The 13,238-nt window shown below is 37.7% G+C and overlaps 1 long non-coding RNA gene across 1 annotated transcript; it reads right to left on the bottom strand.

The window, feature by feature from the left end:
- Positions 1-343: 343 nt before the first annotated feature.
- Positions 344-8,621, bottom strand: LOC118353568 (uncharacterized). The gene is made up of 4 exons (XR_004812788.1): positions 8,497-8,621; positions 1,318-1,404; positions 937-1,146; positions 344-472 (listed from the first exon to the last, which is right to left on the bottom strand). It is a non-coding gene; the product is annotated as an uncharacterized LOC118353568 (long non-coding RNA).
- Positions 8,622-13,238: the final 4,617 nt, after the last annotated feature.

The raw sequence follows: 13,238 nt of genomic DNA on the forward strand, positions 1-13,238 counted from the left end.
CTCCGATTAAGCTCATCTGTGCCTCTTGGTGACTACATGACATCAGGTCACTCAGTCAGCCTCTCAGAATTGAAACTGCCCCTCTCATAGATCATTTGTGAAGAGCAAATATACAAGTGACAATGGTATGGGCTATTAGTAACTATCACAAAAGAGTTACCTGCCAACCCCAGATGAGCCACTGGGACTCTAAAACCTATTTCCTGAGATGATGTAAATTAAGGAAAGGAGGTCCAAAGGCAAGAAGTTTTACTCATGGTATCTTGAAGAAAGAAGAGATGGCTACGGAAGAGGACAAGCATGGTGTATGAGTCCCCTCCCAGGCTTAGGGGGCTGCACCTACCTTTACCTCCAGGAAGCTGCAGGTAGAACCTAAAATCATCTCCTTGAGGAACTTCTACCTCAATATAAGTCAAGGTTCCTTTTAGGACCCAAGAGATCAGATTCATGCAGTTGGAGAATGGGGATATTTCTGCAAGGGAACACAGCATTGTTCTAGGCACCAAGGAGGATCCAGAAGAGCCATATTTGGTACCTAAGAGCTCCCGCCAGGGTAGCACCAAGTCTGGATGCTGCACTGTCTCCCAGAATGCCTGCAACAGTGGCTACCCAGATATTTCCTTCTGGTGGTCAGTGTAGGGAGCAGGAAGGACAATGGCAGAGGGTAGGATAAGAAAAAAAACACATGCAAGCACATAGAAAATGCTTCAGGGACTCCTAATGCCTCCACATTTGCTGGGCGATGGGGGGAAGTATATTAAGTTTACTATGACTCCATGGGTGTCCATGAGTAGAAAGGCGGGGGCTGTTTGGGTTCTAGTCCATAGACTAGACTAGGGTGGATGAGAAAAATACTTATCCCAAAAGGTCATTCAATAAGCAAACTACAAAGTAAAAATTCAAACTAAACCTTCTTTACTTGATTTTTATACTTACCAGATATTTTTAAAAATATATTCTTAAAAATTCTCCCCAAATAATATATTCCTTGGCCACTTGACAATATAAATTGACTCTCAATCCATTGTGCACAGGTTAGTGTCCATTATCTAATAAGCTGGTCCCTGGCTTCCAAGCAGATGATTTAATTTTGTTGATGCCACCTTGCTCAGAGTTTCTTCTAGATGTAATGAATTTCAAGCCATCCTGTTTATAAGAGGAAAAACCATACAGGAAAAATATTTTTGCATGTGAACTGTGTTACTATGAGTCCTATCATATAAGACTTTCACAGGAGGTGGCAACATTTGGACATATCAGAGTACATTTGGACAGTGTCACATAGAAATACACGAAATGTTGAGCTTTCTTATTCACCTGCACAACTGAATGCATTGTCCATGTGTTCTTCAAGGGCTTGTCCAGCTTCAAAATTGCATCTCAGCATTTCCAGCATGATGGGACCTGCAAATTCCATCCATGGGCATAAATCTCCCCCAGAACCTTTAGAACATTTTTATGTAAGTATTGAATAGTACATGATACATTTGTAAATAAAGATTTGTTTTAGATTGAAATAGTACTGACTGACTTATAAAGTTCCATTATCAATAAATAATCATGACACATGACTCCTTTTGACTTAAGTTCTGTTAAATTTCATAATACAAAACAATTTACAAAAAAAAGTTTTAAAATGGCATGTCATATTTAGAAACCATAGGATATACATAATTTTATACCTGTAAATATGTATATAAATACAAAAATTATGTATATTAAAATGTGCACTAAAATTTAACCAAATATTGACAACAAATTTCACTTTTTCACCATTTTGTTTCCAAATTCAGAAGGAAGGTTTTATTTTTTTTAAGATTTTATTTATTCATGAGAGAGAGAGAGAGGGGCAAAGACACAGGCAAAGGGAGAAGCAGGCTCCATGCAGGGAGCCTGACATACGACTTGATCCCAGGTCTCCAGGATCACACCCTGGGCTGAAGGTGGCGCAAAACCACTGAGCCACCTGGGCTGCCCAGGTTTTATTTTTTTTTTAAAGATTTTATTCAGTTATTCATGAGAGACACACACACAGAGAGGCAGACACAGGCAGACAGAGAAGCAGCCTCCATGCAGGGAGCCCAATTTGGGACTCAATCCTAGGACTCCAGGACCATGCCCTGAGCCAAAGGCAGACACTCATCTGCTGAGCCACCCAGGTGTCCCTAGAAGGAAGGTTTTAGACTTTTATTTGTAGACCCTCTCCACAAATATTGCTGGTATATAGTCTTTATTCTCAATTATAATTTCTCTTTAAACAGTTTTTAAAGTACTAAAACATCTCAATAAATTGTGTAATAATTTATATGAGATAAATGAAACAAATATCATGAAGAGCCTCCAGAGATTAATTTATAGAATTGTACCCATATTTCAGCATCAGTGTTATGATCCTGTATTTATCCAACAGTGCTGTTATGGATACAAATTTCAAGATACATGAGACTAAAAGTCATTTTTAACTGGACCACAAGGGAAGAAAATGTTCAGCTGAGAAACAAATTAGCTGAGCGACTGAATCTTGAGCAGCCTCCCAACAAGCTCACATATTCACTAGGTCCTGAGAGTCTTTTGCACTGATTTGTTTTGAAGGGAAAAAAAAAAACTAATGACTTTTATTTATTAAAAAACAGATGGCATTCTTGTGTTTAGTTATATAATCTACAAGATACTTTGCAAACTCCAACACTAACAGCCATGAGTGAGGAAATGTCATAATATTGAATCCTTGTCTAATCATTGTCTATTCTGGTGTAACTGAGTTCTGTTTGCCAAGATCACTAGAACTTAGGGAGACAGAGACACTCCTTCCCCACTGCAGTCCTAGGATGAGTCACAATGTGAATACACACATCATTGGAACATCTAAAATCACCTTTTGTTTTTGTTTTTGTGTTTTTTTTTTTATCAAAGACAGGCTTTGTGTCTCCTAGGAAAGACCCTTTCTTGCTAATAAATCTCCTTCGACTCTTCTTCTTGTGGTTTGTTTCTTTGGTTTTTGCAAATTCTTTGCCAACTTCTTCATCCTTCCTGGTTCTGAATTACCTATGTGGCTTGACCTGAGACGTAGCTCTCAAGCTTTCTCTTGACCTTACCTGCCCACTTTCCCAATTTAAAATCCTGACTCAGCACTCAAAACAAAAAGCAATTGTTTGCCCCTTTTCAGTATTACTGTTCATGTCTTGAAATGACAGGTCTGAAACAAGACCTCAGAGTTTCAGACAAAAGGTGGTAAATTCTAAGACAATGGGACAATATCCAGGAAGGCAGGCAAGAGAAAATTCATCAAACTGCCTTTTCTAGACACAGCTGGCATCTTTCCATTTGAGTGAAAGAGAAAATAGAATACATTCTCTTAATTGAGTCTGTTTTTCCATTTCTAAATTGTGTTCTTTTTAAGATCAAAAAGAATCAAAGAAATCTCTTGAGGCTGTTTTCTTGTCATTGATGTTTTAAAAACAGTAAAACACCTTCACTGAATTGTCATAAATTCAAAGCCGCGTAAAGGAAAAATGTTGATAGTGCGTGTTCTCTTTTGTCAGAAAACATTTTTACAAATCCTCTTTATATCACTCCTGCTATTTTTTTTATTACTTCAAATACACTCTTGTTGACCTTTTTGCCAATAACAGTGGGGTCAGCCCAACAAATTTTGCTGATAGAAAGAAAACATCTTGCACGTGTAAAGCACACTTCACATTGACCTCCATCATGTACTTCACCGATGTCATCACTAGCATCGGAAGAAGAGGGTTGTCTTGCAACTACGTATACATGGAGGAGTCTAGTCCTTTAGGAAGGCAGCAAAAGGTAAGGGCCAATAATAGTGATCTCTTCCTCTCTGAAAATAACTTCAAGCCATTGATATAGCAGAAGACAGTGGTCCCACTCAGCAATCTGTACCTACTGACAAGCATCCATGAGAAGAGAGCCTCAGAAAACTCAATTAGAGGCCTCTTGTGGAGTGGGCAGTCACAGCTTAGCATTGCAGGGTGTCAGAAGGAACACCCCATTGCCTAAAGGAAACAGGAGAAAATGTTGCCATGCTTCTGAGAGGTTCAATTATACATGCTCCAAAAGGCCATTCTAACTCTAATCAGGGATTGCAAGGGTAAGAAGGCTTTTGGACTCAGGAAGAGTTCTCTTCTCTGATACTGTCATTGTGTTTTGCCACTGAAGAGGCCATGATATGTGTCTTTGTATAGCTCATTATTTCAGAAAAAAAATATTCACAAAGAATACAAAATGTAAAGTATAAGTGGGGGGGTGGGATTGGAGGGTAAGAAATTACATACACCTATAGCAAACCTCCCTCCATGAGAGTGAATAAACCCCAACACTGGAAAATATAGTCTTCTTTATCCCTCATAGTTTGCCTTTAGAAAATGGAAATCTCATTATAGACCAGAATTAGCCCCCTGAACTGTAGGGGACTAAAAGTTTTTTCTCTAGCCTCTTAGATTCTATAACCAGGGCTTGTAAATTAAGCTGAAAAAGATTAATAAGATCAAAAACATACAAATTGTGTTAACATTTTTAATTTTACATGCACAGTGGCTTCACAGAAAAAAAAATATAGCTAGAGATAAAAGAAAACAATTAGACTTGGAGTTTTTATATACCACTTTAACAAAGGGTGATAAATTATGACATACAACTACACAAAGGAGAGGGGGTTTGAGTTTCCAGGGGCAATAAATTGTGGGAAGGTAACTGGGAAATATACAGAGGAAATTCACTGTAGATTAGAGTTATTTAGTAAGCTTTGCTTAAGAAGATTTACCTCAATACTATCTCTGCTTCCAGTGATAAAGTTTATTCTCTCTTCCTGATATAGGAGAATGGGAACAACTTCCAAAATGTTAAATATGCCACCCCAACCTATGCCACTTGGCCATGTTTGGGAAAAAGAAGGCATGGAAAGAGCTCATGCCTTCTTTTTCCCAAACATGGCCAAGTGGCATAGGTTGGGGTGGCATATTTAATCAAATCCTTCAACTCTGTCTCTGACAGGTGACATAAGCAGTGATGTGATGCATCCGGTCCACAGGTTTACAGAGTCACTTATTAAAGTGTCAGGGATTTTGTGAGCCAGTGTTAAAATAGGTGTTATTAAAAAATCAACTGTATAGCAGGAAGTGTGCTCCCCCTTCTCACTCTGTCTCTGTCTCTGTCTCTCTCTCTCAAATGAATAAATAAAAAGATCTTTATTCAACTATACAAAAACTTATATGAGTTATACTAAAAAACAGAGATAATAAATACTCAAAACTCCCATTTATTTTAGTATATTTTATAATAACCTACACAGTTATACACATCTACCACATCTGTATGATAATACTGTAAAATATTGTGTTATTGAACACTACCTCTTCCCAGTTTCTCTCCCAATTGCATGTTGGTAACTAGAAATCAGCCATAGTGGGAGTATTTACACCATGGAAATCAGCAAAAACTAAACATCTGGGTTTGATTTATTGTGTTATTTTTTAGTCTTAAGAAAGATGGAGAAAATGTTTATAATGCAGATTAACTTTAAAAACAAGTTAGCCATGTATTCTAAACTATACAAAATACTGAGGAAATATTCTTCCAGTATTTGAAAAGTATCTGATTCAGCAAAGAGTCACTCATGTCATCAACAAATGAGTAAAGTTCTGACATACACAGTACTGAAGCTGAAAAAATTTCTGTTTAATGAATGTGATTTGGACGAGAATAAGAAACAGCTGAATCATAGGTCATATAACATGTGTGAGGACAATAAATTTTACTGGGAAAAGAATTAGCAGATTGAGATGAAACTCTACTTGTCAGGTCATGGTTGACCTACAATCATAGACTGGCTACAGACATGAGTTCAGCAAGAATCAACAGAAGCATTCTGAGAATTGGCTATATGGAATTTACAATAAGAAGTGCTATACATGCTACTATTATTTGTAAATTGTGTGCTATGCATCTATATATCTGTAATATTACAAAATACATATACGGATATGTGTACCTAATGCATATATTTTTTTTTTTTTGCCAATGATTAAACATTTACCAGCACATCATTAGACATTAGATGCAAGGATGGTTATGGGAAACCATGGGAGCTGACCCCCATTTATTAGCTTCAAATGTGATGAGCCCTGAACATTCCTGTGTTCTTTTTAAACTTCTTAGATGGATTCTTTTATCTATGAATTTAACTAAAACTGACTTGAATGTGCTCATATTTTTGGCCTATATGATCTCAGGGGATAATGAGTTCCACATTTCTTATTCATGCTTCATAAGATTTTAGAAAAATATCTCTTTAATCAAGCAATGTTAAAACTTCTTTTAAAATTAATTGCCCAGCATACATAAGATACTCTCAATGGTCAGTCCTGGGAAGTAAGATTGAAGAGTCAGGAAAAGTGAAGGGGTATTTTTATTTTCATTCTCTATCAGTCTAACTTGGTTTCCTGAAAAAAGGGAAGTATAAGATAAGGTAGGAAGAGGAGGATCAGAAATGTGCTATGTGGCACATTTCGTGTGGGATAGGAGATTTTTATTTATTGAGATCCCATCACAGTCAAGAAACATTTAAATGGCTTATAGAAATTCATATAATGCAAATGGACTAAAATAATGACAACACAACCAAGGTGATGGGATAATCATGGTAGCACAGAAGGGGAAGCCACAGATAAAGTTAGCATACTAAAATACATGCCCTAAGGGGTTGCGCTACTATTATGGGTAAACAGGATTCACCTCTACACGTGGGAAATTTAGAGATCAAAACAGAAAGCTATATAAACCAGCTTTTTCAGACTTGTTCACAAAGACTTCTGGGCACTAAATAACTCTTGCTCACTGTTGAGCATTATTGTAGAAGGCAAAGAGCCATTTACAGAGCAGCGTGAGGCATGAGAGCTAACAATACCATTGTGGCTTTAGCTACCAGTCCAGTGATGCTTCTTGCTCCTATCAACTGAACAGATTAGCATTCCAGCGCTTCAGGATTCCACATTGAAGTGGTCCCTGTGGAAGCTACAGCACTAAATTAGATGAGCCTCTAAGCTCTCTTGACCTTCTATTTAGTTCAAGGAGTCCTTCACAGGGCACTCCAGAATGTTCCCTTCACTCCAGACTGGGGTGTCATGTAAGGGTCATTCAAACAGTCCTTGAAGCAATTCTTTCAAACCTAGACATCTCTCTTTTCCTCTACCCTTCCTCAAATTTTCCCAACTAGTCAAAGCCCAGCTAAAGCCCCAGGTAGTCCCTTTTTGAGTATACAATAACTGATTGAAATTTTTATCTACTTTCCATGACTAACGCTAAATATTTTCCTGACCATTTCCCAGCCAGAATTCTTTGAGATGGGAGGCTTGTTGGCAATAGGCACTCCTGGCTGAATGACTAAAATGACATCGCTACCTTAGATAGGTAGAAAGGGAGTCTGAAAGCCAAGGCAGAATGGAAAAAAAAAAAAAAATCAATGAGGCAGCTTTTTAAAGTACAGGTATATTGCACAAACATCACACTCAAGGCCCTGGGAAATTATCCAGAATACATTTCCATCCAGGTCTATGTTTTTTAAAAACTACATTATAGCTGGAAAAAAACTGCTCCATTCTTTTGGAGAAACAACTGTATCAAAAAACTTAGATTTCCAGGAAGATGGGAGTAGGAATTTCCCTAACTTGAATATCAACAATGAACAATTTGACAGAATTGGCTAATTCCTCAAAAAACACAAGCCACCATAACTCATCCCCTAGGAAACAGATAATAGCCCTCAAAGAGAGAAGATCAAATTTATAATTTAAAAATTCCCCAAAAATGAAGTCTCCAGGCCCAGGTGGTCTCACTCGACAATTCTACTAGATGTTTCAAGAAGAATTAACACCAATCCTATGTAATTCCTTCCAAAAAATAAAAGGAAATAGTTCCTCCAACTTGTTTTATGAACCTAGTGTTACCCTGATACCAATATCAGACAAAGGCAATATACAAAATGAAGGAAGGAAGGAAGGAAGGAAGGGAGGGAGGGAGGGGAGGGAGGGAGGGAGGGAGGGAGGAGAAAGAAAGAAGAAAGAGAAAGAAGGAAAGAAGAAAGAAAAGAAAAGAAAAGAAAAGAAAAGAAAAGAAAAGAAAAGAAAAGAAAAGAAAAGAAAAGGAAAGAAAGAAAGAGAGAGAGAGAGAAAAGAGGGAAAGACCCGTATTTCCTTCTTAAATAACTCTTTGTTATAGAATATAAATCAATAGCAGGACTCTCCCCCAAGAGATTCAGGTTGGCATTATACACTCAGCAAACTTTTTTAAACATTTAAGTAGTATTACAAAACCAAAAAGATAAAGCAGATATAATAGAGAATCTGGATTAGGAAGATGCCATCTTGGAGCCTTTAGCAGGCTTCAGGATCCTTGGAATAATTATTAAAACACAAACCTCTGGACTCCACCCAAAGAGTGTCTGATTCCATACACCCAGGGGAAAGCCTGAGAACTCACCTGTCCAACAAGTTCCAGTGGACGCTGATGCTGCTGGTCCAAGGAGCTACACTTTGAGAACCACTGCCTTACTACTTTGTAGCTCTAGGACTATCAGGATACCACCTATATAAGTTTCAATGTCCTCATTTGTAAAATTCATTTGGCAATAACATCTATACAAACTATCTAAAAAAAAAAAAAAAGAGTCAGCTTTGAAAATCAAAAGAATAAAATGTAAAAAATAAGAAAAAGAAAATGTGAACAATTGTGTATTTTATCAATTAGGAAGAATTACATGAATTCCTTCATTCAAAAAATATTTTTATAACACATATTAGGACACAAAACCAAATCAATCATTGGAGCTTATTGTCTAATATGGAAGAAACCTTAAACAGATATTTAATTTTGAATGTAAATGTTGTCTTTAATAAAAACATTTGAACAAAGTTTTAAAATTTGAAATAGAAAGCAATAAAGTAAAAGAAGTGATTAGAAAAATAAACCAAGTTAAGTGAGGCCATAGGAAGTTTCCAGATAAAGCCCTGTCAACCCATCAGCTATACTTGAGTGCCCTGGATTCCTTCTGTAGAAAAATTAATTAAGGAATTAATCTCCAGCCCTCCTAAATTACTGTCAAGCAGGTTGAGAAAGTTTTGTGATGTCTGGAGTATAGAAGATACAGCAATCAGACCTATAAAAAGAGGCAATTGAAGAGAGGAGATACATCCAATTCCAATGTTCAGTCCCAGCACCTGCAGGAAGCAGTCCTGGCCACTCACTTCAGCTTTCAACAGTACTTTATGTTTTGCAAGTTATTACTCAGAGCCACAGCATATCGCCTTTTATTAAATCTGACTGGAAATAAACTGGATGTTTTCCTTAATCAAGTCCACACTACCACTTGAGTCACCTTTAGGCCAAAATGTATTCTCCTGTGCTCATCAGAAGACTCTCTAGGGGAGCTTTATCTTTGAGAGGGAATTTCCTAGATTTTCAAGCTGGCAGTGACCAGGAACCTGTCTGCCCTCCAAGAACAGCCAGCAGGCTGGAAGAGCCCTGTGCTGCCCATCTGCATTTAGTAGCAAGTTGGTGATTTGCTCACAAACTTGAAAATTCAGCCAAATAAATACAGGATTAGATTAGAAGTCCCTTTTTTGGCTCTCTCCTCAGTTCTTTTAAAACTAAAAATTAGGGATGCCTGGGTGGCTCAGTGGTTGAGTGTCTGACTTTGGCTCAAGGTGTAATCCTGGGGTCCCAGGATCAAGTCCCACATCCAGCTCCCTGCATGGAGCCTTCTTCTCCCTCTGTTATGTCTCTGCCTCTCTCTCTGTCTCTTCCTCTCTCTCTCTCTCTCTCCCTCTCTCTCTCTCTCTTTCTGTGTGTGTGTGTGTCTCATGAATGAATAAATAAAATCTTTAAAAAATAAAAATTATTTCTTTTTCTGCTCAATACTTTAAAAAGGCAAAAAAAAAAAAAAAAATAGGATTTCCTCAAAGAGCTTTCTATAAACTATGGGAAGAAGAGTTCTGTTTTCCAGAACTCACTTTCCAGGAAGAGACCAAATTTCCAATTTCAAAATATTAAAGTTTACCCTTGCTGCTCCTATGTCTCATTCACAGCAGAGAACAAGTCTACAAATCTTGACCAGACAGGCATCAGTAGGTGATGGGACAGTGTACCTTCAACTTAATTTAACATCTTGAATCTATCTTGGGATAGTTTATCCTTGAAAAATACCTGCAAATAGCCCCATCCACCACCATCTCTAATTTCCTTTATCTTTGTCATCATTATTCTTCTTTCTTTTCTACACACAGATCTAAGAATAGAATTGTATGTCTTGATTTGAGTGACCTGAAGAGACCCAACTGGCCTTGTTCACCACATGTTTTCAAGCCTAGAATCACTACCATCACTCATTCCCCCATCTTTGTACTACCCTTTCCTTTGTTTAAAGTTGCTTTCAGAAGGAAAACTCTCAGGTCTATTTACATATGGAAAGAGGGGAAGACAGAGACCTATCAAGAAAACAGTCATGGGGGACAAAAGGCAAATTGAAGACTGTCTGTTGCAGACTGGGCTCTCCTGATATCAGATTCTGATACAGGTATGTGTGCAAGAAGCTGACTGGTCACAATTTTGAGGATGAACACCTGCTGGGGAGAGAAAGATGCAGATTGGTCAGGGGAGAAGTTGGGATGTTATAGCAAAGGCCTCAACCAATGCTATGGAGGGCTCTAGAGTTGGCATGGTCTTGCACAATCTTTTTACCCTACACTGTATCTGACTAGCCACTGGATACAGGATGCCCCCCCACCTTCCCCCGAGGAAAAGAATATGATCTTGATTGAGGTGGCTTTCTTCAGTGGAGGACCAATCACCAGAAGGGAACTCAACCACTAACACCTCTGGCAGTTGGAGGAATGAGTATATAAGTCCTAAAAGAGGAAATCTGGACAACACATAGAGCATCTACAACAAAGACTAACTACTATCCCACTTATTTTATAATTTTGCCTGAATCTACCAAACTTCAGGAGCTCAGGCTCATTGTTAACAAGAGGAATTGGGAGGATCAGTCAGGATCCCAACAGGAAACAGATGACACATTCATGATAGGACAGTGTAAAGAAGGCTTAATTACAATGGAGCTTTTTGCAAAGATATAGGTCAGGTACAAGAAAATAACAAGGTGGCCACATAGACATTATGGCTCCTAGAGAGAAAGAAAGAATACTGGAACGCAGAAATACCATGTAAGGGAAGTGATGTTCTTTAAAGAAGCAGAGACCTTCAGTTGAAGTAACAGCCAGCTCAGAGTTATCATAGAGAGGAGCTGGGAGGACTGAATAAACCAATCTTACATTCTTACTAAGGCTCCCAACTGGCCCAACCCAACCTAGCAAGGGAGCCTATTGCTGGCATCCACTTAGGTAAGCCTCCTGGGACAGAGAGCCAGATGACAAAAGTAGAGAATGAATCTAAAAGCATAGATAGAAGCTCTGACAGTGATTTAAAGGGACATTGATTTGCTCAATAATTTGCTCAATAACACAACTTCATGCTAGCTCCCACTTCCAACAATGAATATATAAGGTAGTGTCAATCAGTCTCCAAAACTGAGACCACATCTTAGTGAAAAAAGTTCATAATGCAAAATACAGTAGCAGTGAGGGTCAATGAATGTTGAGATATTAGGGAGGTCATCTTTCAAAAAATTTTTTGAGCCTTTGGAATGTGCTGATAATGAAAGTCAGTGATGTGGTGTGTTTAGAAAGTCAGGATTAAGAAACAGAAAAAGAACCTAGCAACAATGAGAAGGTAACACCTGGGACTATACCAGTGACCTAAGAACCTAAAAACAAAAAAAACAAACAAAAAAAATGAGCTTTATGGACACCGAGTTAGAATCAATGCAATCTTCATATTTGTATCTTTAAAAATTCCACAAGTGACCTCAATGCACAATTGTGGTTAAGAAACATTGTCATGTCCCTGAATAGATAAGCTCACTAGGGACTCCTGCAAAACATAGACAAAGAAAGAAAGCAGGACATTTTAGCCTTTGACTGATTTAAAGAACATGAAAGCATAAAGTATTTGGAGTGTCTTCTGAAGGCTAATGCCAAGTAATTTGAACATAAAAACAATTTGCTGCTTCTCATCTGATTAATGTTTATTATTCATATCAGGCTATCTACAGCTATATACTCTTTGTAAGTATGATCTCCAAAGCATATAGAAGAGAGGATATTACTGAGAGTTTTCTCAGAAGACAACCCTATTGTACCATAAAGTCAATTAAGCCCCATATATGTCAAAATTATAAAAATAGGTGGCAGAGTCTTAGAGAAGATGTTAGGAAAAGGGCAATCTCAACCCACCTAATAATCTCTCCAGCCCTGACTCCACTCTGTATATTCTTGAGCCAAACTGCTGCTGGGGTCCATGGCCACCCAGATATAGGTAGGACCCCAGCCTCTGCATAAAATCAAGTAGAAAGAAATGACACTAGCATTTCTCTCTGAAGAGTTTGCCTAATGGAAGCAAGGGTAAAACCTGCTGGGTGGACTGGGTCCTCCCTACCCCTGTTGCTGGAGGAATGCAAGGAGATCTGGGAAAAAGGGTAACACAGGGGCCCTCCTCTCTACTGCCAGAAGAGCAACCATTTGTAATTCAGCACACCCGCAACCAGACCTGCAGGTCCATGAGCCAGCAGCATGGAATAAAACTTAAGGATGCTCAGCATCCAGAGAAGGGAAAAAGTATGAGCACAAAGCAAGTATAGACATTTTTATAATCAATAAGAAGGATAAAATTCCCTCATTTAAAAAAGACTGACTAAATAAATAAATAAATAAATAAATAAATAAAAGACTGACAGGTGAAGCTAAACAATGAAAATAAAGCTATATTCTATTTACAAGAAACACACTGTTTAAAAAAGATAAAGAATGGTTAACAAAGAGGAAAGGATGAGAAAATACTAGGCAAATATCAAGAAAAACAACAGTGGCAAGAAAAATACCAGGTAAGTAGAATTTAAAGACAATAACATGAACCAGAATGAAGAACATTAGTAAAAGACACAATTTGTGAAGATAAAATAGTGATAAACCTAAATACATCACATGACAGTTAAATGTATAAAACACATTAAAAAATCAGCTAAAATACAATTATAAGAAGTGATTTTAATATATTTCTTACAGAATTAAACATATCTAATTATCTAATATATCAGTAATAACTAAGTC

The sequence above is a fragment of the Canis lupus genome, chromosome 38 (assembly GCF_003254725.2).
Source record: "Canis lupus dingo isolate Sandy chromosome 38, ASM325472v2, whole genome shotgun sequence".
In the NCBI taxonomy this organism is placed as follows: domain Eukaryota; kingdom Metazoa; phylum Chordata; class Mammalia; order Carnivora; family Canidae; genus Canis; species Canis lupus.